Source organism: Ursus maritimus, unplaced genomic scaffold, assembly GCF_017311325.1.
Source record: "Ursus maritimus isolate PB19 unplaced genomic scaffold, ASM1731132v1 scaffold_13, whole genome shotgun sequence".
NCBI classification, from domain to species: Eukaryota; Metazoa; Chordata; class Mammalia; order Carnivora; family Ursidae; genus Ursus; species Ursus maritimus.
In genome coordinates, this window is record NW_024423675.1 from 45,935,093 (window position 1) to 45,959,783 (window position 24,691).

A 24,691-nucleotide genomic window follows, 5' to 3' on the forward strand; every position below is an offset into this window, starting at 1 on the left:
TGATTCATTAGTTGCGTATAACACCCAGCGCACCATGCAGTATGTGCCCTCCTTGACCATGTAATTTTTATTCCTTAGTGTGTTGATGTAATAAATTATATACATAGATTTTCAAATGTTGAGCTAGTCTTGTATACCTGGGGTAAATTCCACTTGGTCATGGCATATGATTCTTTTTTTTTTTTAATGTTATTTGATTTGATCTGCTAATATTTTGTTGAGGATTTTTGAATAGGACATATTGGTCTGTGGTTTCCTTTTCTTGTAATGTCTTTGTCTGATTTTGGTATTAGGGTAATGCTGGCCTTATAGAATGAGTTGCAAAGTACCCTGTCAGCTTCTGTCTTCTGAAAGAGATTTTGGACAATTGGCATAATTTCTTCCTTAAATGTTTAGAATTCATCGGTGAACTCATCTGAGCCTGGTGTTTTCTGTTTTGTGTGTGTGTGTTTTTTTTTAAAGATTTTATTTATTTGACAGAGAGAGATCACAAGCAGGAGGAGCTGCAGGCAGAGGGAGAAGAAGGCTTCCTGCTGAGCAGGGAGCCTGATGTGGGGCTTGATCCAGGACCCTGGGATCATGACCTGAGCCGAAGGCAGATGCTTAACCGACTGAGCCACCCAGGTGTCCCTGGTGTTTTCCGTTTTGAAAGATTGTCAATTATTGATTCAATTACTTTAATGGATATAATCCTATTCAGATTGTCTGTTTCTTCTTGTATGAATTTTAGCAGATGGTATCTTTCAAGGAATCAGTCCTTTTCATCTAGGTTATAAAATTTGTAATCATAGATTTATTTATATTATTTGTTTGTTTTGCTTTTGATGTCCATGGGATCTGTGGTGATATCCATCCCTTCTTCCATTGCTGATATTAGTAATTTCTGTCCTCTCTTTTTTTCCTAGCCTGCCTAGAGGCTTATCAATTTTATTAATCTTTTTAAAGAATCAGCTTTTGGTTTCATTGATTTTCTCTATTGATTCCCTCTTTTCAACTTCATTGATATCTGCTCTAATTTTGTTATTTCCTTTATTTTCCTTACCTTGGATTTAATTTGTTCTTTGTTTTTCTAGTTTCCTAAGGTGGAAGCTTACATGATTGATTTTAGATCTTTCTTCATTTCTAATATATGCATTCAATGTTATAAATTTCCTTCAATGCACTGCTTTCACTGCACCTCCAAAATTTTTGTTTTTATTTAATTAAAAATATTTTAAAATTTCTCTTGAGATTTCTTCTTTGACCCATGTGTTATTTAGAAGAGTGTTATTTACCCTCCAAGTATTTTGGGGTTTTAGCTATCTTTCTGTTACTGATTTCTAGTTTAATTTCATTGTAGTCCGAGAGAAGACATGTTATGATTTCTATTCTTTTAAATTTGTTAAGGTATATTTTATGGCCTAGAATGTGGTCTATCCTAGTGTACATTCAGATGAACCTGAGAAAAATGTGTATTCTGCTGTTTTATAAAGTAGTCTGTATATGTCCATGATATCCAGTTGATTGATGGTGCTGTTGAGTTCCACCATGTCTTTACTGGATTTCTGCCTTCTGGATCTGTCCATTTCTGATACAAGTGAGTTAAAGTTCCCAACTGTATTAGTGGATTTATTTATTTCTTCTTGCATTTCTACCACTTTTTGCCTCACATACAGTGACACTCTTCCATTAGATGCACCCATGTTCGGGATTGTTACATCTTCTTGGAGAATTGATCCCTTAATCATTTTGTAATGTCCCCTTTATCTCTGAAAACCTTCTTTGCTATGAAATCTTTGTCTGAAATTAATGTAGCTCCTCCTATTTATTTTTGATTAGTGTTAGAATCCTCCATCCATTTAATCCTTTTATTCTGTATGTGTCTTCATATTGAAAATGGATTTCTTGTAGACAACTAATAGTTAGGTCTTGTTTTGTGATCCGCTCTAACCATATCTGTCTTTTAATTGGTGCATATAGACCACTGATGTTCAAAGTAATTATTGATATATTTGGATTAATATCTACTGTATTTGTTACTGTATTCTCTTTGTTGCCCTTATTTTTTTTTTCTATTTTCTTCTTCCAACATTTTGCTACTGTTTGTGGTTCTAACTGAGCATTTTATGTGATTCCATTTTCTCTCCTTAGCATCTGTTTTATTTTTTTTTCTCCTGTTTTTAGTAGTTGCCCTAAATATTGCAAAATTTATAACCAATCCAAGTCTACTTTCAGATAACATTATACCATTTCATGGGTAGGGCAAGTACCTTCTAATGACAATATAATCCTAATTCTTCCCTCCTGTTTCTTGTATCATTGTTATAATTCATTTCACTTATAAATAAATAAATAAATAAATAAATAAATAAACACACACATATATATATATTCACACTTATACATAAGCATACATAATTGAATACACGTCCTGGATCTGCAATTTGGTGTCTGACATTATTGATTTGGGGAAATTCTCAGTCATTATTGCTTTCAATACATCTTCTGTTTCTTTCTCTCTCTTTTTTCCTTTTGGTATTCCTAACAGGTATTTTGTAGAAAATATCTACCAAAAAGTATTTTGATATTCCCCTTTTGATATGCCTATGTTACCCCTTTAATAGTTGTACCAAGTCTTTATTCTATTCTGTCAGACTTTTTCCTTTTCCTTTTCTTTTTTTTTCCTTTTTTTTTTTTCCTATTGAGATATCCTCAAGCTATGAGGTTCTTTCCTCAGCCATGTCCAGTCTACTAATAAGCCCATCAAAGGCATTCTTCATTTCGGTTACAGTATTTTTAATCTCTAGCAATTTTTTTGGCTTTGTTCTTAGAATTTCCATTTCTATGCTTACATTGCCCATCTGTTCTTGCATGCTGTTTACTATATCCATTAGAGACCTTAACATATTAATCATAGTTGTTTTGAATTCCTGGTGTGATAATTTCAACATCTCTGCCATATCTGAGTTCTGGTTTTAATGTTTCTCTATCTCTTCAAATTGTGCTTTTTGCTTTTTATTATGCACTATAGCTTTTTCTTGATGGCTAGACATGGTGTACTGGGTAAAAAGAACTGCTCTAAATAAATTTTTAGTAATATGGTAGTAAGGTGTGGGGGCAAGGGAGGTGTTCTATAGTATTATGATTAAGTCTCAGTCTTTTATTGAATCTGTGCCTCTTTACTGTGAACCTTACTGTTTCTCAGCAGGATCGCTACTGGAGTTGGGGTATTTCCCTGCCTCCATATGGAAGACTGGAGTCAGCTGAAGTTGGGTATTTGCCCTCCTCCAGATCATTAGCTCTGATAAAGCCCTGGCAGGTTAGGCTCTGGTTAAATAGTTTTTCCTGAGGGCAGACCTTGTCAAGAAGAGAATACTCTGGCAGAATTCAAAATTCTCCTCCCCCTGCTGGAAGCATGAAGGGATATTTCTCTGATATTCAGTGTGAGAACCTAGTAGAGCCCCCCGGGGGTACAAGTGTGCCCCCCTTCCCTCCAGTGACTGGGTTCCCCCTCACTCCCAGGGACTGGGTCCCCCTAGAGTTTTTATCTCTCAGACTTGTTCGCATTGAGTCTCCAGCAATTTGTCAATTATAGTTTACAATTTCCTACTTGAATACTGGTTTCCACAGAGGTTGCACCTCCTTGGTTCTGCTCAGGTAAGTTGTGATTCTCTGTATGCTCCTGTCAGTCTTTCCAATTTAGAGGGCAGCAGTTTGCCTTGCAATGTCACTTCTCTTAGGGATCTAAGAAGACTTGTTGATTTCTGTTTGTTCAACTTTTTACTTGTTGTTTTTACTTGTCGTTTCAAGCTTCTTAGGACTAGAAACTGGAAGTCATCTGGGTATTTAAATTTAATTAAAATTAAATAAAATTTAAAATTCAGTTCTGCAGTCATATTAACCACATTTCAAGGACTCAATATCCATGTGTGACTAATGGCTACTGTGTTGACAGTGTGGGTTTAAAACATTTCCATCATCACTGACATTCCTATTGTGTTACCCTGCTCTGTAATATCCCATAACTCCTTCTGTTTGGCATGGAAACAAGTGATGAGAATTGGGAAAAATAAAGGAAATACTTGAGTCAAAGTATTGCCTATATTCAGAGTGTTATCCTAGCTTCTTGGAAACCTAGGATTCTGCCAGCCAGATCCTTAACCATTAATCTGGCTTCAACTGTCATTATTTTATTAATAATAGAGGTATTCATTTTTGTTCCCCATTTCACTTCCTGAGTTCTTTCCTGAAAAGACTTTGCTTGTAGTCTTTGACTTATTTAATGGATGATTGTTAACATTCTTTGGCTTTTCATTGTGTTTTCCATCTGTGATATATTGTGGCTTATCAGCACACCAGGATATTCACTCACAATTTTAGAGTGCTTTTCAACTACCATTCTGTTGCAATTTCTTTTTCCTTTTTCAAAATTGAGAAGAGGGTGCCTTTTTAGCTCAGCTGATTATCAGTCTCCAGTTCAACTTGAGAAACACAAATGAACTAGTACTTGAAAGTTCAGCTTGAAAGGACCATGATTCTTGAGAATAGTGATTCCTTTGCAACTTCCTCAGGAGGTAGCTCTTTTCTTTACCACACCCCTGCATAAATAGGATGCGGAAGGTTACAATAGGCGTTCTCCTTGCTCCCCACTTCAACTTCAAGCCATTATTTCTCCTTTTCCTCCCTAAAATCACACCTTTGAATCCCAAGTTGTTTGACCATACTCCCTCTGCCTTTCCTTGTTGCCTCACACATAGAACCCCTGTTTACTATCACATCTTCTCTGATGCTCCTTGATGTGAGAGGTTTTAGCTCACTCCTATATTCTCTCTAGCACTACTTTCATCATAATTCCTTATGGCTTCTATACCACACAGATGATTCTTCAATTCCTGGCCTTTCAGTTCCTTGTCCACTTTCAACTTTAATAATTGACTGTACTTTGTCATTTTAATACCTGTAACCCTTCCCTAACTACCATTTCAAGCATCCTCGTCTCCAGTTACTACCGCCTACCTTCCTTCTCATTTTCTCTAATGGTCTTACTCCAACAGTACTGTAGGAACTCTAATCCACCTTTTCCCACTATCCATTATTCCCTTGTATTCTCACTTCTTACCTTCCATCAACTCCATTTGCCTCATTCTCTCTTCCTTATACTCTTCCGGCAAAACCAACCATGTTGCCATCTAACTACCTTGTCAACTCTGCACTGGCTCCAATACAGGCTTGAAAAAAAGCACCCAACCTTCTCATTTTAAATTTAGGTCTGCTAACTTAACATGATCCCTCAGTTTTGCCAGGCAATCAAGCTACATCCCCCTGTACATCCATTGTCTCTCTTTTGGATGACTGTTTCACGTAGTCTCTTTTATCTTCAAGACTTCACTCTCATTTGCTGATTTTACCAAGATAATAGCAGCGATCACAAGAAAACTTCCCCAAGCTCTGCCATTCCATTCTACTCACTTAGTATATTTGTGCCTATTTCCCCTTCCTTTTCTTCTGTTGCTATGGATGAGCCATCTGTGCTCCAAAGGCTACTCCCTTTTCTTTCTGTAGTTGATCAATCCCATCCCTTCTTGCCTAGTCAGAGACATTGCCCCAGCATCTCTCCCTTCTCTGTCTCACAGTGTCATTGATAGGCAATCTATTGGATTATTCTGATCAGCATAAAAACATGCTACTATTTCTTCCATCCTTAGAAAAAAATCTTTTCTTCCCTTCCTATTTGCCCCCCAGGCCACAACTCCATTTTTCTTCTCCCTTTCATAGCCAAATTACTCAAAAGCATTTTCTACATTCACAACACTAATTCATCTCCTTTCATTCACTCTCGAACTCAGATTCAGTCATGTTGTGAAATAAAGTGGTCAATCTTCAGTTCCTATCTCATTTGACTTATCAGCAGTGTTTGACACCCTTCCCCCCTCCCTGGTCACTCACTCATTTTTGAAAAACTTGCTTCACTCAGTGACCAGAATTCAGTCTTCTGCATTCACTTGACTTCACGGTCTCTCCTGAATTTCTCTTGCTCATTCCGCCTCATGTCCCTGATATTTACTTGTCGAGCTGCTACAGGCTTAAGATCTTGGATATCCCCTTTCTCTTACCTACACTAACTTCTGCGAAGGTCTCTTCTAGTCTAATGCTTTAAATGCTTTTACATGTTGACCATTCATCAATTTCTATCTCTAGGCCAGCTAATTTTTACTGAATTAAAGATTAATATATCCATTGGCTTTCTCAATGATAAGCAATCAGCTCACATTTACATGTTCACAACTCAGATCCTGATGGTTCCCTCTCTTCACCCTAGTAGACCTCAGTTTCATGTTCACTTCCTCAAAGCAACATTTCTCCATAGGAAGGAGATCACAAAGAAGTAATTAAGGAAAAAAAATAGGTATAAAGGTTTTAAGGGACAGAGATGATAGAGAATATATACAGGGAAAATCCTATTAAAGTAAACCAGTGATATTTACTGGTTTACATAGACTGGAGATGCCACTAATCTCTTCTACTTGCCAAAATATCAAGCTTAAGGGTATAAGGAGAATTAAGAGCCTATAGCACTGTGGCTAAAAGTATGGGATTTGGAATCAGAATATTCCAACTCTCTTTGAGTGTCCGTTTGACAATGACGCTATCTGACTCACAGAACTTCTGTGAGAATTTAATACTATGGTATACGTATTAGAGGGTAAAACCTTAGTAAATGTTTAATGTGTGATGGTAATGATGATGACACCCTGCATTGGCTGTATACCAAGCAGAATACTCCGGGACACAGAGGCAAAAGGACCTAATACTGCTTCAGAAAGTTTAAAATTGCTTCACAAAGAAGGAAATATTTCAGCTGGCCTTTAAAGATGAGCAGGGATTGTCATGGAGCTTATGGATGGTAGGTACAGAAGACTAAATGAGCATGTTCAGAAAATGTTCTAAGGCAAATGGAGTTTGAGTGGGATGGGAAATCATCTGAAGTTGGAAATTTAAAAAATATATTCTCTATGCTAATTTTAAAGCCCAAAATGTTGAATGAACATATTTCTTTAAATGGTTATAGCATCTCTTTATTCTTGTTATAAAAGAAATGAATACTTTTTAGGGAAAATCTGAAAAAATATAGAAAGTATGTATGTATATATATGTGTATGTATATGTAAGTGTACAACACATATCTGTTATAAATATGTATAGTTTATAGCTGTCCTTTCTAGAGTTAATCTCTATTTTTTTAATATTTCAATATTTCTTTCCAGTCTTTTTCCTATATCCACATGCATTTTTATATAAATAGATTATAATATGTAAATGTATTTGAATTCCTTCTTTCACCTTAATATTCTATAGTAAATACACTTTGCGGAGTGTTTGCAATGTGTCAGACTTTGTACTACTTGTTATGTATATTATTTCTAAATGACTATGCCTTTGGAAATATCATGACAAATTAGAAAGCTGAGATTTTTTTCATAGAACTAAATAAAGTATTAGAATCAGGATTCCAACTCCAATCTGTCTGACTCAAAGGACATCCTTATGACTTTTAAAACCTTCATAATGGTATTTAATTGCTACATTATGATATTTCATTATTACGAATATACTATAATTTACTTAAATATTTCTCTATTATTGGATAATTAGGGTGTTTACAACTTGTCACTGTTATAAATAATGCCAGTAATGAACATCTTTGGAGTCTATGTTATATCTAGTATTTAGGGCTGATGTATTACAACAGTTTCCTAGAATTCATTATTGGGTCAAAAGGAATGAACCCTCAGCATATTGACATTTTGCTTTCCAAAAAAAAATCCATGGCATTTCTGGTATTCTACAAAGAGTTTACTTTAACGAAAATATTCCCTGCCTTGATTAATGGGCCACAGATATAGTGCTTTATTGATCAGCTTATAATGAATTCACTATCATAAATGACTCAAGTGCAATACATTCTCTATTCAACCTGCAATTCGTAAAACAGTTACTGGCCAGAATAAAAATAATTTAAAAAAATGGATCTGATTGTAGGTGTAGATAAAACTCCAGGATAATATAAATTGATGAAAAACAGAAAAATACTCCAAATAACAAAAACTGTAATAATGACAATAAAATCAACTCCAAATCCCTCTTTCCAACCATCTAAATGTGTTTGGTTTCTGAATAAACAATGTGTTATTTTCTAACAAAGCAAAGTCTGCCCTGTGCATTTTGTGAGGGATGAATGTTACTGGGAGGTGAGACTTTGATCACCTTTTCTGTTTCTAGGACATGCTTGTTCATTGGCAGTAACCGAAATTTATCCAAATAGACTTTCAAAGCTCCCAAGTGTTCTAAATTTATCTCACTCAATTTCTTTGGTTTAGAAACTAGTTTGGAAATCTTACAAGGCCAACTTGTCTTCAGTAATTTCTAGTGCTTCTTGTTTGGGGCAGGCTAGAAAAAGCTCTGAAAAGCTGCTAAATTTGGTGCTTGGCAGAAACCATAATACACAGGGAGAAATACACGAAGTGTAAAACCTAAAATATCAAATCTCTTTGACATTTCAAACTAATTTCAAATGTACAGAGATGATAAAATCATAACATCTGCATAAATCAGCTGTGTGGACAACCTATATTAAAGAAAGAAAAAAAGGAAGTATTAATGGGATCTACACCAATCATTTTATAAATCTAATGTTTGCATATGAATGGGGTGATTTAGCCCAAGGGAAAAAAGTCTATATATTTTTTTCCTACGGATTAAAAACAGTGTTGGAATGTGCCAAAAATGAATGTTTACTGAGTGGACCTGCAAGAAAGTCTCATATTGGGGTAAGAGATAGAATTGCTTCCGGAAGACCTGGGTTTAAGTCCTGGCTTTGCACATGCTTACTGTATAATTTAGGGGCAATTTACTTGAATAGTCTGCATCTTAATTGCTTTATTTGTAAAATGGAAATAGCAATATGTACCACCCTGAATTGTTCTGAAGATCAAAATGAGACAATGTTCATGAAAACACTGCAAACCCTCTAAAACTCTATCTAAATATGAGGTGCTATTTTTTAACTTTGTTAATTGTAGATTAAACTAAGAGTTCCTGAGATTAAGTGAGTGTGAGGTTCTCATGAAGTTTAAACATTTTTTTATCCTTTGAATTTGGCAAAGAGTACTTGTTAATTAGATTGGGATGTTGTATACGATTATCTCTTAGGTATAGAAGCTTAGATAGCTGGTAATAAATTATAATTGCTCCTCCCCACACATTCCCCCTTCTTCCAGTCCGTCACAGAGGAAATGCAGTTTTATTATCCAACTGTTCTTTTCAGGTGGCAGGAAAGGGGGCAGTGAAAAATGATTTTTCTTCAATAGCATGGATCTGACCATGGCTGTAAGTACAAAAATGATACATGAACAGATAATAAAATGGCAGAATTCTAGGGATATATTTAGACATTCTACTCCCTCCCCCACCCTAACAAAGTAATGTAACTATGAATAGAGAGAGTTTGGCAGAGATAATACAGTAAGAAAATGACTGTTCAGTGTTTGGGGAAATTCCAGGCAAATTGGATATTAAGGGAAAACCCATAGATAGGTATTTGAATCCAGGGCCACTGCTAGTCCTTAGGCTCCCAAGCCAAGTTCCTTGGAAGGATAAGTCAACAGTGTCCTCTGATACTCAGATGTCCTTTCAAAGGCAGTATGTGCATGGCCAAGAGGAGATTTTGACTATGCTTCTGCTGCCTTTGGCTGGAGAGCTCATGTTACTACTAGTAATAGGCTTTTATTCAAATATCTGTCTGTGAGTACTTGCCGTCAATGGAAATTGCTAGTGAGTAACAAGGGGATGGATTTGGCATTGCATTCTGAAGACTGGAACAACTGCTTAGTATTTATTCTGCCTCTAAACCTGTAGTTCAAATATTTGTTCATCAGCCAGATAACTTTTCCTTGGTAAATATATTTACGAAACCAACTTTTAAAAAAATTTTGTTAATTTGTTGTCTTCCCAGACTTTTGACCAGCCCTTTTATTTCAGGATTGAATTTCCTATGTAAATATGAATTAAATGTTATCTTCTTTCACTTTGGGAATACAAGATTTCCCTTCTCTATTTTTTACAATAAAAACATATTCTAATTTTAAAAAATTCTAGCCATACAAAAGCTAATGGAAAAGTCATTGTTTAATGGGTATAGAGTTTCAGTTTTCCAAGATGAAAAGAGCTCTGGAGATTGCTTGCACCACAATGTGAATGTGCTTAACACTACTCAACTGTACACTTAAAAATGGGTAAGATGGGGAAATTTTTTGTTACATGGATTTTATCAAAAGAAAATTTGTTTAAAAATTTTTGTGAAGTTAATGGAATAAGAATGAAAATCTCCCAACCCTGGTTGGTCTTTTGCGTAGTCTTTCATAGCACTGTAACCTCAAATGCAGTTATAGACTTTGGGAGAGAGGCAGGCCCATTTTGATCAAAACAAGACTTCTTCACAAAGAATCCCATTAGTAATAGTGGCTAACAGCTCCACTTTTTTAAATGACATCATCTCACAAGTTATTGCAAAATGAATACATTTTTCTGTTCACATTACTTTGGTGACTGATTCATTTTTATTCAATGGAGACATTTTAAGATCATATGAAAGAGTCACAGAAAACATCACTAGGGTTTTCCCCTACTAGGACAGCCCACTCAGAGACCCAGGAGCACCAGCAAAGGAAAAGAACACTTATTTAAGCTTGTCATCTAATTAGTGCATATTTTCTTTTAGATAGTGTCCTCATCCCCATATACCTGTTTGTTCCACATTATTGACGAAATACTAGCTACTTGGGTGCCCGTCGGCCTGCCTGGGGTGGATCTGCCTGAATAACTGTTGCATGTCCTGTTCCTTGTTCTCTGAGTCATCCCTTCCCCAACTGTGTGTTTTTGCCAAGACGGTGCACAAACAAGTTGTTCATTGTTTAATCTGTCAGTGGGGCCAGGGCTTAAAGCTTCTAAGAGCTTCAGGTATTCAGTTCTACGCTCTCGTTCTCGTCGTTCCTTTTTAAATGTTTTTGACTTCAGAGAGAATGTCTTCCACATAATTTTCTAAAAGGAAAGATCTCTCTGTGTAAATTTCCCACGAGAATAAAATATGTATTTTCAGTTCCCTTTATTTGTTGCCAGAGCACATAAATATTGGAAGATGTGGTTCGTACCTGTTTTGCCGCAGTTGTGCTCATTAGATGCTTGGTGTGAGTGAGAAGGGTGATGTGGCTGCTGGGGATGTTACTGGACTTTAGATGGCATGTGGGAGAACCACATGGGAGAGGAGAGAGGAGGAGGGAGGGACATGCTACTCCTTATAGCCAGACCAAACCTGGAGCATGGTGGGCTTACCTGGCATCACCTTGACTTCAGAGCAGGGGGCTTGGAATCCCAGGAGCTGGGTGAGGAAACCTGAAACTGCTTCCCTCATTAATTTAATCATATGTATTGTGCTCCTAAGACTTCTGTAGGCAATGGGGATTATAGCAGTGAGAAAAAGAAAACTGGTCTTTATGGAACTTACATGCTAGTTGGGGTGACAGACCATAAACGATCAGACAAATCAACATGAAGCTATTATGTAGTGATACCTGCTAGGAAGAGAAATAGGTTGAATAAGGGGACTGAGAATAATGGGGGTGCTATAGAGAGTGTTCAGGGAAGGCCATTCTGATGAGGTGACGCTGAATAGACACCCGAATGAAGCGAGGGAAGGAGCTATGGGTTCCCTGAAACGTATCAAGAGACTCTGAGATGGTGTCTTCCAAAACTCAAATGTTGAAACCTGATCCCCAATGTGGTGGCATTTGGAGGTGGCCTTTGGACATGATTAGGTCATGAGGGGGAGCCCTTATGAATAATATTAGAGCCCTTATAAAAGAGAACTCAGAAAGCTCCCTCATCCTTCCACTATGTGAAGACACAGTGAGAAGACAGCTGTCTCTGAACCAGAAAGTAGACTCTCACCAGACACCGGATCTGTTGGTGACCTGATCTTGGACTTCCCAGCCTCCAGAACTGTGAGAGATAGTTTCTGTTGTTTATAAGTCACCCAGTCTATGCTATTTTGTTATAGCTGTCCAAATGGGTTAAGACGGTGGGAACATAGGAGTAACAAAACTTTGAGATTAAAGCAGAACAGGAAATTAACAGTGATAGAAAGTGAGATTGGAGAGGTAGCCTTGTGGGCCCTGAAATGAGCATTGCTTTTGTTCTAAGACTGATAGGAAGGTGTTGGGAGGTTATGAGCAGGGAAATGACTTCTCTATTTCACAGGACCACTCTAGCTGCTATGCAGAGAAGGTGCGATGGGGAGGGTCGGACTTGAAGACACCATGGATGCTCAACTGGGAAACGAAGGTGAGGGGTAGGGAGAGGAGCATTGCAGTTGCTTCAAATGTTTAAAGTGCTTTTATGAGTAGGAAGGATTTTTTTTCTTTTTTATATCCTCAAATAAAATATGCTGAAGTTATTTTAAAAAAGAGAAATTTTAGTTCAATTCAAAGAAGGACCTACTCTAAATTTACTTTTTCTCTGAATACAGAAGTAACAATTTTTTTAGAAAGTGTGTAAGGAAAGAGTAAAGTATAAATAAAATATACTACTCATAATCCCACTGCTCAAAAGTAACTATTAACACTTTCTGTAAGTTTCCAGACTTTTTTCTGTGCACGTGAATATCAATTAAAAAATATTTTGTGTTGTGCAGATATTGTTATACTGTCCTGTAACTTAACTTTTTACTTACCAATATACCATGAAATATTATATAAAGTATAATTTTAAAAGAACTGCCCAGGACTCTTATAAACATGTACCATCATTCATTATAACCATTTTTATAGTTGAGCAATCAAGTGGTTTTTCGGTTTTCTTTCTTTTTTATTATTATAAATAACATTGCAAAGGACACCCTGGAATATGCATCATGACGTATATCTTTGGTAATTTCCTTTGGATAGATTTTTAGGATTACCTGATTTAAAAAGTATGCACACTTTAAAGTCTCATGATTTACATTGTGAAAGTTTGTACCAATTTCACACATCTACCAATTAACATGTTTCATTGCTTCCCGGTTTCTTGTCTGAGAAAACTAAATATGGAACAAATTCCATTAAGAGGAAGTGCGTTCCATGTTCCTTAGGTGTTGGAAAGTTACTTGGATGGGATATTATCCAGGGAAATCTAGTTGAGTATTTGAAGTGTCAGTGAAGTTTCAGAATTCCTTTCCAATTTAAGAATGGAGGTAGAGGAAAAAGAGGGAGGAATGTTGAATAATTCTGTTGCTTGTACTCTGTTATACATAGATGAATCGGTTGATTTTGGTGATAATTCACATGAAGCAGTAAAAAAAGAAAAAGTAAAAACAACAGTGGGGTACTTGTAAGAAATTTTCTACAACTTGTTGGAGGTTGAAATTAGCAAAGGCCGAGTAGGATAACTGAGGTTGGAGATGTGTTTTAATTAATAGACACTCAATGTAAAATAAACTTTATATAGATGAAAAGAAGGGAACTATGAGTTGTTCTTAGACATTTCTATGTGTAAAACATAGCAGCACATAACCCAAATATTACCATCTCCGTGATTTATCTAGTCGTCTATTGATTTAAGTATGCATTAGTTAAAAATATTATGAAACATACTAATTCTAGGTAGTCTGCTTGGCTTGGGGGCTACAACATCAAATAGAACATGATTTCTGCCCTAATGAACTTGTAGCCTACAGTGGGAGGTGGGCAAGTAATTCGGTAACTTCGGTGTAATGAACACTACCATTAATATTCCATACCATACATAGCACATTATGGCACACAGTGGAGAGATATCACCATACAAAGGTTCATGGGGAGTAATCATGCCTAATTTCAAAAAAAAAAAAAAATATTCTGGCCTAAGGATTGGGAGATCTAAGTTTACGTTCTCTCTTGGATGCTATCTGGTTGGATGAGGCAGGGGAGGTCATTTAACCACATCTAAAATAAATAGGAAAAATAATCATATGGTTTATTTTTTAAATTGAATAGAACAGCATGTGCGAGCAACTAGCACAGTGAAAGGCATGCACAAAAGCTTAGTAAATGTTAGTTAAATCATTGAGACATATGAATAGTTTGATAGAATAGATCTTCCCAAGAAGTAATTTCATGCACAGCCCACCAGAAAATCACAGAGTGAGACAGTATTTATTGAAACTGGAAATAGATTCTTTTGCTATAACCAATGCATTTTTGCCAAATAGTATATCCTACATAAATCTGAGGTTAAGATCATGAATTGTATATGAATTTTCATGAAGTTAAGATGCAAACTCAGATGGATCACAATTGGATAGAACTCAGGAAGTCAAATAAAAGTTTTCTATTCATAGCACACACTGGCAGGAGGAATTTCTCTTTGCTAATTATCTCATGTCCTGAGCAGCAACACAGAGATGATTGCTTTGTGCCTAATGATTAGGAAGGTCAAGTTAAATTTACAGATAAATAGAGGGAGCATTCAATGTGCCAAAATACCTCTTCAAGGAAGGACAAAAGTGCTCCCAAGCAGTGAACACTTAATAGAAGTTATTGTAGGGTATGTCTGTGGGGGAGGTGAAATTCAGGACGTTAGCCTCTCTGGAGATGCTTCTCTGTCCTATTCCAGACTGACTTCTCCCACATGACATTAAGTCTGACGAACAGAGGAAGCTGGTGCTGTCTCCCAGGCACTGCATGGTGCACTGGGGACACAGCAGTGAACAAAACTGCCAAGTGCTGGGCATTGTGAAGCATGGAGTCTAGCAGGAAATACATATCTTTAAAAATAAGCACCAAGAGAGGACTTTTATGCAAGTAGTTTTATACAAGTAGAAGTCTAGGAAACTATGACAGGCTCTGGTGTAAATTGTACCTGGCCCGGAGTGCTTTTGAAACATGGAGTGAGTGAGCTCCGAGAAGTATCTTCTTGTAACATTGTGGTCAAAGAGATTATTTTAGTTTTCACATGGGGTGGTGGTATAGCAGTCAGCGGAACCCTTCATGCTGTTCTGTACGAAAAGGACCTGAGCTATCGATTTTGACTTAGTGTCAGTTCCACCTTAGATTCCCCCAAATAAATAAAACTAAGTGACAAAGGGGAAAATACTCAACTTCACTAGTAAACGAATAGACGGAAATTTGAACAAGTCTTTCTTGAAGCTATCAAATTAAAGATTTAAGTGATCATATTCAGCGCGGATAGCCGTCGAAAAACACTCTCATGGATGGCAGGAGTGAAAATTGGTATAATCTTTTTTAAAGAGATTTGGAACTATGTATCAAGAACCTTAAAAAACCCCATCGTCTTTGATCCATTGATTCTAATTCTAGGACTCGATCCTAAAAGAGAATCCAAAATATCGGGGAAAAGATCATTTATACGAACATGCTCATTGCAGAATTATCTAGAACACTGAACTCATGGAAATAACCTACATGTCTAACAACAGAATTACTGATTAAATTATGTGCATCTCCATGGGATGTGGAGGCAATAAAACTGATAGTTATAATGCTTTGTTGTAATGTTAAGAAACAAGCTTGCTTTTGGTTTCCCGTGAAAGAAGCAACTCCTAACGCATTTATAACGTGCTAGCATTTATTTAACAATTCAGCACATTGTGCCATGTGACATCTAGTACTGTGGGTTTTAGTATTTAAATATGCACTGTTAATTAATACGATCGTAACTATGTCAAACAAAATAATAAGCCCCAAACTTCGCAAAATCAAAAAAGACTAGAAAGAAATCCACCATTTTGTTAACAATGGTTGACTCTCAGTGGGGGGATGTGTGATTCTTTCCTTCCTTTCATTTTTCTTCATTTTCCAAATACCAAAATTAGTGTATATTACTTTTAGAATGGACATATGGACATCGAGCCTGAGGAGGGTTTTTTTCCCCCCCTAACTTTTCTGAAAAAGCTGTCCTGTTTTCTGGTCTGTTGTCCTGGGAGAAAAGAAAGCCTGAAGCACTGACTTAATAAATAGGCCTCTCATGGTTTAAGAAAGTCAGAGACCCATAGAATCTTAGGGTTGAGAGGTCACTAATTTCAAGTCAATACCACTTTTTCAGGAACAAGAAGACAATTGTTGAGTGCCTACTATGTGTAAAACCCCCTTTGCATCAGTTGCCTACCTGCTTTCCACAGGAAATTCCTATTCATTTGTCCTAGAGAGGATCAAGCCTCACTTCCCTTACTTCCGTGTCTTCGGCTTTCTTCAGTCTCCCCCCTCCCCTGCTCCAGGTGACCTGGGCTCAGGCCTCTCCTGTCTGTTTCAGAGGAGATTATTTGCTGAGAGCTTTTTGAGGGCAGGTGTTGTATCCCCAGCCACTGGCACACAGTGAACATGTAGACCGTTGAATGAATAAGTGAATGAGTAATTATTGAAGGCACTATTTTAGGTGCTCTGGAAAGACAGAAAACAGGATGAGAAATGGTATTTGCCCTTAAAGATTTTATGAATAATTGTAATGTAAAAAGCTAATTAACAGTGCATATTTAAAAACTAAAAAAGACAGCAATTGATGTCAGATGGTTCAATGTGCTTGTTAAATAAAGGGTAGCATGCAATTAATGCTTTAGGGGTTGCTTCTTTCATTGGAAATCAAAAGATACTGGGAAAGTAAGATACCAAATGGCTCAGATGTACTTTTTCATGATTAAATTATGTGGTTTTGTGTCATGATTTTTTAAAAATCAGTAAAACAACGGACTGTTAATAATGATATCTTCTGCATACACAGATTTAAGAAATTATCAGGAATCCTTTTGTAATTTTTTGTCATGACTAATTTCCCAGTTCATTTATAGCTGAACAAGTGTCAGAAAATGTAATGTCTTCCTTAAAATAAGTTTCTTTTTGGTGAAATTGTGTGGCTGTTAGTCTTTATTAGTTGTTGAGTTATCTACCCCATAGGTTGATAGGGTATCAGAAAGCTCTTCAGAAAGCTTAGGACTGGTAGGAAAGAACTTTACTCACATTAGTAAGCATGAGTGTCCTTTTTTTTAAATCTAGAAATTGCATGTTCTCCTGGATGGGCAGAAATGGGCTGCCCCTGTTCTCTTCTCTTTGAGGGAGTTTATACATTAGTGCAGCAGTGAACAAAGGAGATCTTCTTATGCACTCTTCTCTTCACTGAGTGGATGACTTGGCAAGTTTTCTAGATTATGTCAGTTTACCATCCTTTCTCCTTCTACATACAGGTACATGTGCTAAGGGTAGAACTTTCCAACCTTTCTATTGTTCCTCAATGTAAATAATGTAAAAAATTCAAATTATGTTAATTTTTTATTTATAGAAAAATGTATTCCATTTTTACATCTTCTTTAGTCTGTAAGCACAGGCCACAGCCTCTCAGAGCCCTGAACAGATGGTAGCAGAGTTCAGCTATGTGAAATCTATACCTTGGGCTTCCTGCTAGGATGGATAGGGCACAGTGTAGGCTGACTGTATCAGTCTATAAATATCTCTGAGTAATATAGATGTAGACATTTTTCGTTACGCAAAAGGATATTTATAACAAACACCATCTATCAAAAATTTTGATGCTAATTGTAAACCAAGAAGAATCTAAACATTTGAATGCTGCCTAGGAAAATGTGTCTATGGTCAAGCAGTTACAGAGAGATATTAACAAAGACAATTTGTTTCTAGTATAGTAGAAAATTGTAAAAAGTGAATTTTATGTAATCAAGACACTGAATGACTATAAAGTAATCATCAATTATGCATAAAGTTTAATATTTTATCATAGCGTGTACATTAGGATGGCAGTCGGTGTCTCATGTCAAACTTCGGGAAAATGGGGAATTGTTGCAACATGCAGAAGTCCTGAGAGCTCAGGGGAGCACGATGGTAGAGTGGGAAAGTTGTTTTTAGCAGAAATCTGAGAACATCTAGAATGCTGGGGACACTGACAAACTAGACTTCCCTGTGGAGGAACACAAGGTTGATTGAGATTGGACTCTGGGCTACCTAAGGTCAAGAGGAAGATTCAGTGCAGTCCTTGATAAGAATTTTTCAGCCCCTCAGTAGCTGCCACATGGCAGAAGGAGTAGCCCACAAACAGTATTTGTTTCCAAAGCCAGAACTCAGGAGGGTGGGTGGAATATTAGGGAGGCAGATTTTGATTTACTATTTATGTAACCTATGTTTTGCATGCTACTCTAGGACACAGCATGATGTAGTGAAGAGTCTGATCTATTTCTAAACCCTGTCTAGATCTGATTCATGATGGCAATATCTACCGTTGAGGCCAAAGTTTGGTCAGACGCACAGAGGAACTTGATGATTTTATGTCCTTCTTTTCCACCCCAGCTGTGGTCTGGTCTTGTTCTCTCTCAAGAAGGAATCTCAGCCCTGGTGTGCTGCCTAGGGTCAACTGGCGTCTTACCCTCAGTGCAAGCTGAATCAGCCAATGTTACCCTGTGATCTTAATGTCTTACACAGAGATCTGTTTTATTTTTTTCTTTTCTTCAGTGCACTTACTGCTTCAAAGGACTCAGTCTATTCATTGAGTCTATCAGAGTCCACTGGGCTAGAGGGAAACATGGAAGACTGACAATGTGCTCTATTCAAAATGGCCTTATGTCTGACACCCACTATTGCCTTTGGGTCAAATTTATGTTTCTTGACTCACTCTTCTATTGGTTAGCCTGACCCCACTGCCTCTACTGGCTTGACAAGCACATCTGAAGCCTAGGGTTGCTATAGCTCAGTGCTCAATTTAAGACTCCTGCTACATAAAGAAAATGTTTTAATAATTAGAGTTAGTCTCAAGGGGAATGACGTAGCTCAAGAAAGAATAACCTCTTTCCAAAGGAAACAGGCACACAGAGGCTCAACACCCATGTGAAGGATGTGAGGAAAATAATTCTATATGAAGGAAGGGCAGAAGTGTAGGCTAAGTCTCCAATAAGGTCCTTCTCATCTGTAATGTTTTATGGGTCTCTGGGCAGTTCTGCCACTATGTTAGTACCCCTGACAGGGTTACTAAGATACCTACAAGCAGCAAGAGTGAGAAGATTGAACAAATGTACACAGGTGCATACACAGGCTCATGGAACCCCTGTATAATGCCCTTTTGTCAAGAACTGGCTTGCTTATTTCTTTAGTTTTCTCTTAGGGATTATTTAACACTGTTAAAAGATGTTCAGCAGCCTTTAGTACACCCGGTAACTTAAATATAGAAGGCACTAAATATGTGAATAAGTGAACCTGGAAGATTGCCACTTTCCATTCGTTTACTACCTTACATGACAAGGTATCTTATTAAGAGTTCATTTGCCTTGCCTTTTCAAATGGAGGGCATGGTTCATGGCTAACCTTTTCTTACTCGTGACTCTCAGGGATTCTAGTTTTTTGCCCAGCCTTAGAAGATGCTAGTTAATGATTGAAGTCCACCATTTCATCCAGGACAGGTTGTAATGCTCACTGTGCTTGATCTAAAATGTCTCTGCTATGATCTCTGAGACCTGGGAAGGTCATTTTTAATGTGTAAGAATAAGAATTTTGAGTTGTGCAGAATTCTGAATTTTTTTTTTCTGTACCACACGGCTCAGAAGTAAAATGGTTTAGATTAAAATAAATGGAACAAGAAGAAAGAAGACCCTGAATTCTCATTCCAATTCTACCAATTTCTAGCCATATGGTCTTGAACCAATTAATTCACTTCTTTTGAATCTCTGTTTCTTCATCTGTAAATACCATTCAAATTGAGGTAGAGTGGTATTATTTGCTTACTGGAGGACAAAGAGATGTTTATGTACTACACTCTAAAGGTCAAACAGACGGGATTATTTTAGATTGAAGGCGCATGTGTAGGAGTCGTGCCTTTGTGAGCCACATAAATCCCATGGGGTCTGGTACCTTGCTGTGCACCCAGCAGGAACCCAAAAAGTCTTATGATAGTGATAAATAAGGTACCATAAAATAAAACCACGTTTAACACAAAGAGAAACCTGGGAAAGAAAAACAAAAAATCTAGACTTCATTTCTAGATACTTTGTGTGACTTTGGGTAGGTCACGTTACCCCTTTCAGCTCTTTGATCAACTTATGAAAAGAACCAAATGCTCACAAAGGAGGGGAGGGATATAATAGGAAGAGTAAAAATTGTTGAGCCAATAGATGGGAAATACAGCACTCTGAAATGCAGGGCATCCTGAAATTCCTGGCTCCCCACATCGATTCCCCTCAAAGGGATAGAATTCCCATAAAAGCTGGTGCTGGACAATGCTTGTCGAGGCATTTATAGGAGTTGTTTAGGATACATGGTATGTTTGAATTGGGAGGGAGCTTAGAGATATTTTAGGCTAACCTCTTAATTTTGTAGGTGGGAAAGTAAGTCTCACAGAAGTTATGTGAATTCTTCAAAATTATGTAATTTATGAGAGGGCTAGAACCAGATTTGCAAGGCTGTGAGCCATTGGGGAATTTGTCTCTCTGTTCTGACCTATTTTGCTTATTTTTTAGTTTAAGTGACAGAAGGTAATTTTATTTTATGAATGTCTTAGTTTTAGATGGCCTTCTTAATGCCCTTTCATTTAATTCAGTAGAAACAAAATGAATCTAGAAAAGAATTAATTTCGTAAACATATTGCCAGCCAGGTGCTGTCCATGGCTGGGCATTGGTTTTACAAACTTGCCGCAAGGTACGTGCTGCCCTTGGAGAGGTTTCTTTTTCATTACTTCACATTGTTGATGTTTAGCAAGCTTCTTAGTCACGAAAAGACAACACATTGTAAAGATATACACATATATAAGAAAGAGGAGTTTGATTCATGACTCATTCTTATAGCAGCCTTGATGCAGCACCGGCCAAAGAACAGTTTCCTCCTTTGGACATTAACTGCTGTCAATTTCTTCTTTCATGAAATAAACAGATTCTGTCTTAGAAATTCGCTTTCCATCTGTGCATGGATGTGGAAAAAGGTTTAGAAAAAGACAGTGCTCGTAATAGCACAGTCCGGAAAACTGGGTGTCAAAGTCAGTGCTGTGTCAGGATGGCTCCCCATGCTTCTTGTAATGTCTTGAAGGCTCTTAATCCTTTTGCAAACACTTGCTTGGTTGTAAGACAAGTCAAAGAAGAGCAGATGATGTCTCAGCTGAGAAAGAACTTGTGGTCACTTGGATAAAGTACAGCAAAGAGAACTGTCTCTTAATAATAATAAAAAAGAAATTTTCATTTAGGTTTGGTCTAGGAAACATGCCCCCTTTGAACTCTTTTTTTCCCTAAAAGCAAAGTGACCTCCCCCCCCCAAAATAATTACGTGAACAAAGTGATGGCTTTCTGTGCTTAAAGCTACTGACTTCCCATTGATCTCCTTTTACATTAAAATTTCCACATACATTCTGCACAAGCGAGGAAAGATGAACTGAATCCCATCTGACACAGGAAGACAAAGGACAGGCAAATGAAAATTGTCCCAGGAGAGCGAATAATCTCTCCAGTGCAGCAAATGATTTGTTTCTATCCTATATTCTGACCCTCCCAAAATCTGATTTCCAAAACAAATTAATCTATCCCTGAAAAAAGAATACCAACTTTCCAACTGGCAATTACAAAAATGCCCCAGTCTGCATGCACCAGATGAGTGAGTGTCTGGGTTATGGAAACAGAGATACCCTCTTCCCATGTGATGTTTGTGTTGATAGGCTCTGTTTGGAAGATTAATTCTCAATGTCATCATTCATGAATTACAGGGAATGAAAAACAGGAGGAAGGAAAGCAGTGAAGGATGTGCTAATGTTATGATGTTTTGATAATATTTTCAAACCCTAAATTTTTCTACCAATCAGACCATGTCATTTAAATTTAAGACTGTAATAACATTGGCTTACAGAAATATTTTCACTTGTGTGACTTCACCCATTCTCGATGCCAGAGTTCAAAAGGGTGTGTAAATAAGGTGGGAGGAGGGACACTGTATCACTGACCACCATCACCAACAGCAAAAGTAGCTCAAAACTGTTAAGAAGTCTAAGTTGAGAACGAGCTGAGGCTTGTGAAAAATACTAATTAATACAAAAATGACTTCAGACGCAATATTGAGAGAAAGAAGAGTAATGGAGACCTAGTCATGGCACAAATAGTGTAACCTTAATGAATGTCACAGAGAAAGCAGAACTAGCTAATTAGTTCTATTGACATCTTCTCGGAGATATCAAGGATCTTCACGTTGGAAAGTCATGAACGCACATCACTGTTATGATTGAACTGAGGCCTTAAACTGGTAAAGTGATGGTAAGGAGATATCTTTTAAAAATCATGTTAAGTCTCTAAACTCAGAAAAGTACATTTTTGGAACACAAAAATTTTTAATATTGCCTCACAAAGTGTGTCTGATATGGAAAACTATGGGCAATGCCTCCCCCCCTTCCTGGCAACTCTAGAAAATAAAGAGAAGATGATGACCTTAATATAATTTTCTAAAGACTTTCTAGAAAATTATACTAAGCATATCAGCTTGTTTTCATGACTTGGAAGTATTGGGAGTAGAAAACAATGATAATTAGAAATCAGCACTGACTTATTAAAATAATTCGTGCCAAAATAAACTCATTGCATTTTTCTAGTCTTCAGTCCTCAGTGTGAAATTTAATGGAATATTAGGTTATACATGTAGAAATATGTGGAACTCAAGTCAGGGGAGAGCGTGTTTATGTGAATTCATAACTGTTTGAAGAGCTGCGTGGAAGAAGGGTCATAAAATAATCTATGCTCCATGGGGAGGGTCCCTATGGGTGTGCAACAGGAGTCTGTACTTGGCTGGCACTGTTGATTATCTTTATTAACAAGTTCAGGGAAGAAGTAGGGGTGAGTCATGTTTACCAATTCTCTGTCATTCACCAGACTGGGTGATATATGGAGTCTATACTGTGTGGCTGAGGGGGGCAGGGCTTGGGACTCAGAGGTGAATTTGAATTTCAGCTCCATTTCTGTCTCCAGTTGTCTGGCCCTTGGCCTCCAGTTGCCTCCTTTGCAAAGTAACCACCTGGTAGGTTTGTGAAGATCACATGAATTAACATACAGGAAGTGCTGAACTTGTGCCTGGCACAAGCCAAGGTCTTTTTCTCTTCTCTTTCTCCTTTCTTGCTTGGAATATAGGTTTCTAGAATGAATTTAACTGAGTCAGCTAGTGGCTTGGTTCGCACAGAATTAGAATCTTAGCTAATGACTGCCATCAGTGCGTGAAAATCTGCATCACTTACGTGCACGGACAAAGAGGACCTTGTTGTTTGCGAGGCTCAATTCAAATATCACTACTTGTAGGTTCTAGCTTATTTTTTCAGTGTTTCTACTTGGCAGAAATTCACACAAGTCCCTGGTATGTGCTATTTCCCCTTCTTTCTTTTCTTTTTTAAATTAAAAAAAAATTATTTTTAGATTATTTATTTATTTATTTGACAGAGAGAGAGACAGCCAGCGAGAGAGGGAACACAGGCAGGGGGAGTGGGAGAGGAAGAATCAGGCTCCCAGCGGAGGAGCCCAATGTGGGGCTCGATCCCAGGACTCTGGGATCACGCTCTGAGCCGAAGGCAGACGCTCAACAACTGAGCCACCCAGGCGCCCCTCTTTCCCCTTCTTTCTACACAAAAGCTAACATAACTTTCTCTCACAAAAGGTGCCATGTGCGCTGTTAAGCATTTTGCTTTTCTCACCTAACGGTGTATCCTGGCATTGATACCAGGAGAAGTTACTCCTTCTCTGTAATAATCCTCGTCACTTGCCCTAGGTTTTGCAGGGTCAGTAGGAGCTTGCCAGGCAGATGGTGGAGGGAGTGGCTTTCCAACACGAGGAAACTGGATGTGTCAGGACCCAGTTATTCAATTTTTTCAACAAATCTTTATTTCTTAGTACTTTATATGTGCCAGACCATAGGCTGAATATTTTTTGTTCATTATGTCATGTAATCCTCATCACAACTTTATGAGGTAAATAATATCATTACGCTCATTTTACAGATGAGGAAGTTGAGGTTAGAACAACTAAGTACGTCATCCGAGGTCAAAAAGTTACTCAGTAGAAAAAGTCAGTTTCAGAGCCAGCGTGTTTTATTCCAGAGTCATGTTCTTAATCATACATTCGACTTCCATATACAGGGCAGGAAATGATCAGAGAGGGTTCTAGATGTGGGGACAGCACTGTAAATTCCCCCAAGGGTGAAGGAGCATGACATGTGGAGGAACTGAAGCTCGTCTTCTGTTGATGGAACTATGAGTAGTACCAGTACTTGTATTGTAGGAGCAAAGTAGGAAACGTGGCAGAAGACGAGGCTGAAGATACTGTCATGGCGAGGGATCAAGAACCCAGCAGGTGTGCGGCTGAAATCCTGTTTCTTGTGGTTGGGCCAAATAGCAGTGTAAGCATCCTCAGCCTTCAGTGGGGACGTCATGGAGAAACCTGCTTCGTCAGGCCCTGAGGCTGGGACTGAGACAGAACACGTAGGCTGCAAAGCTACAGGTGGCATGGTAATTTGCCACAGGAAAACAATGGACTTAAATGTGCTTTGTGGGTAACCTAGAGTGGGACCTGGGATTCCCCGGACAGTTCAAGGGTGACTGGTGTACGGGAAGCTCTTGTAAGCCCTAGATCTGGCTCCTGCTGGGTTAGGGCAGCATACTGTGAGTGGATCTCTTCTTTCTGGT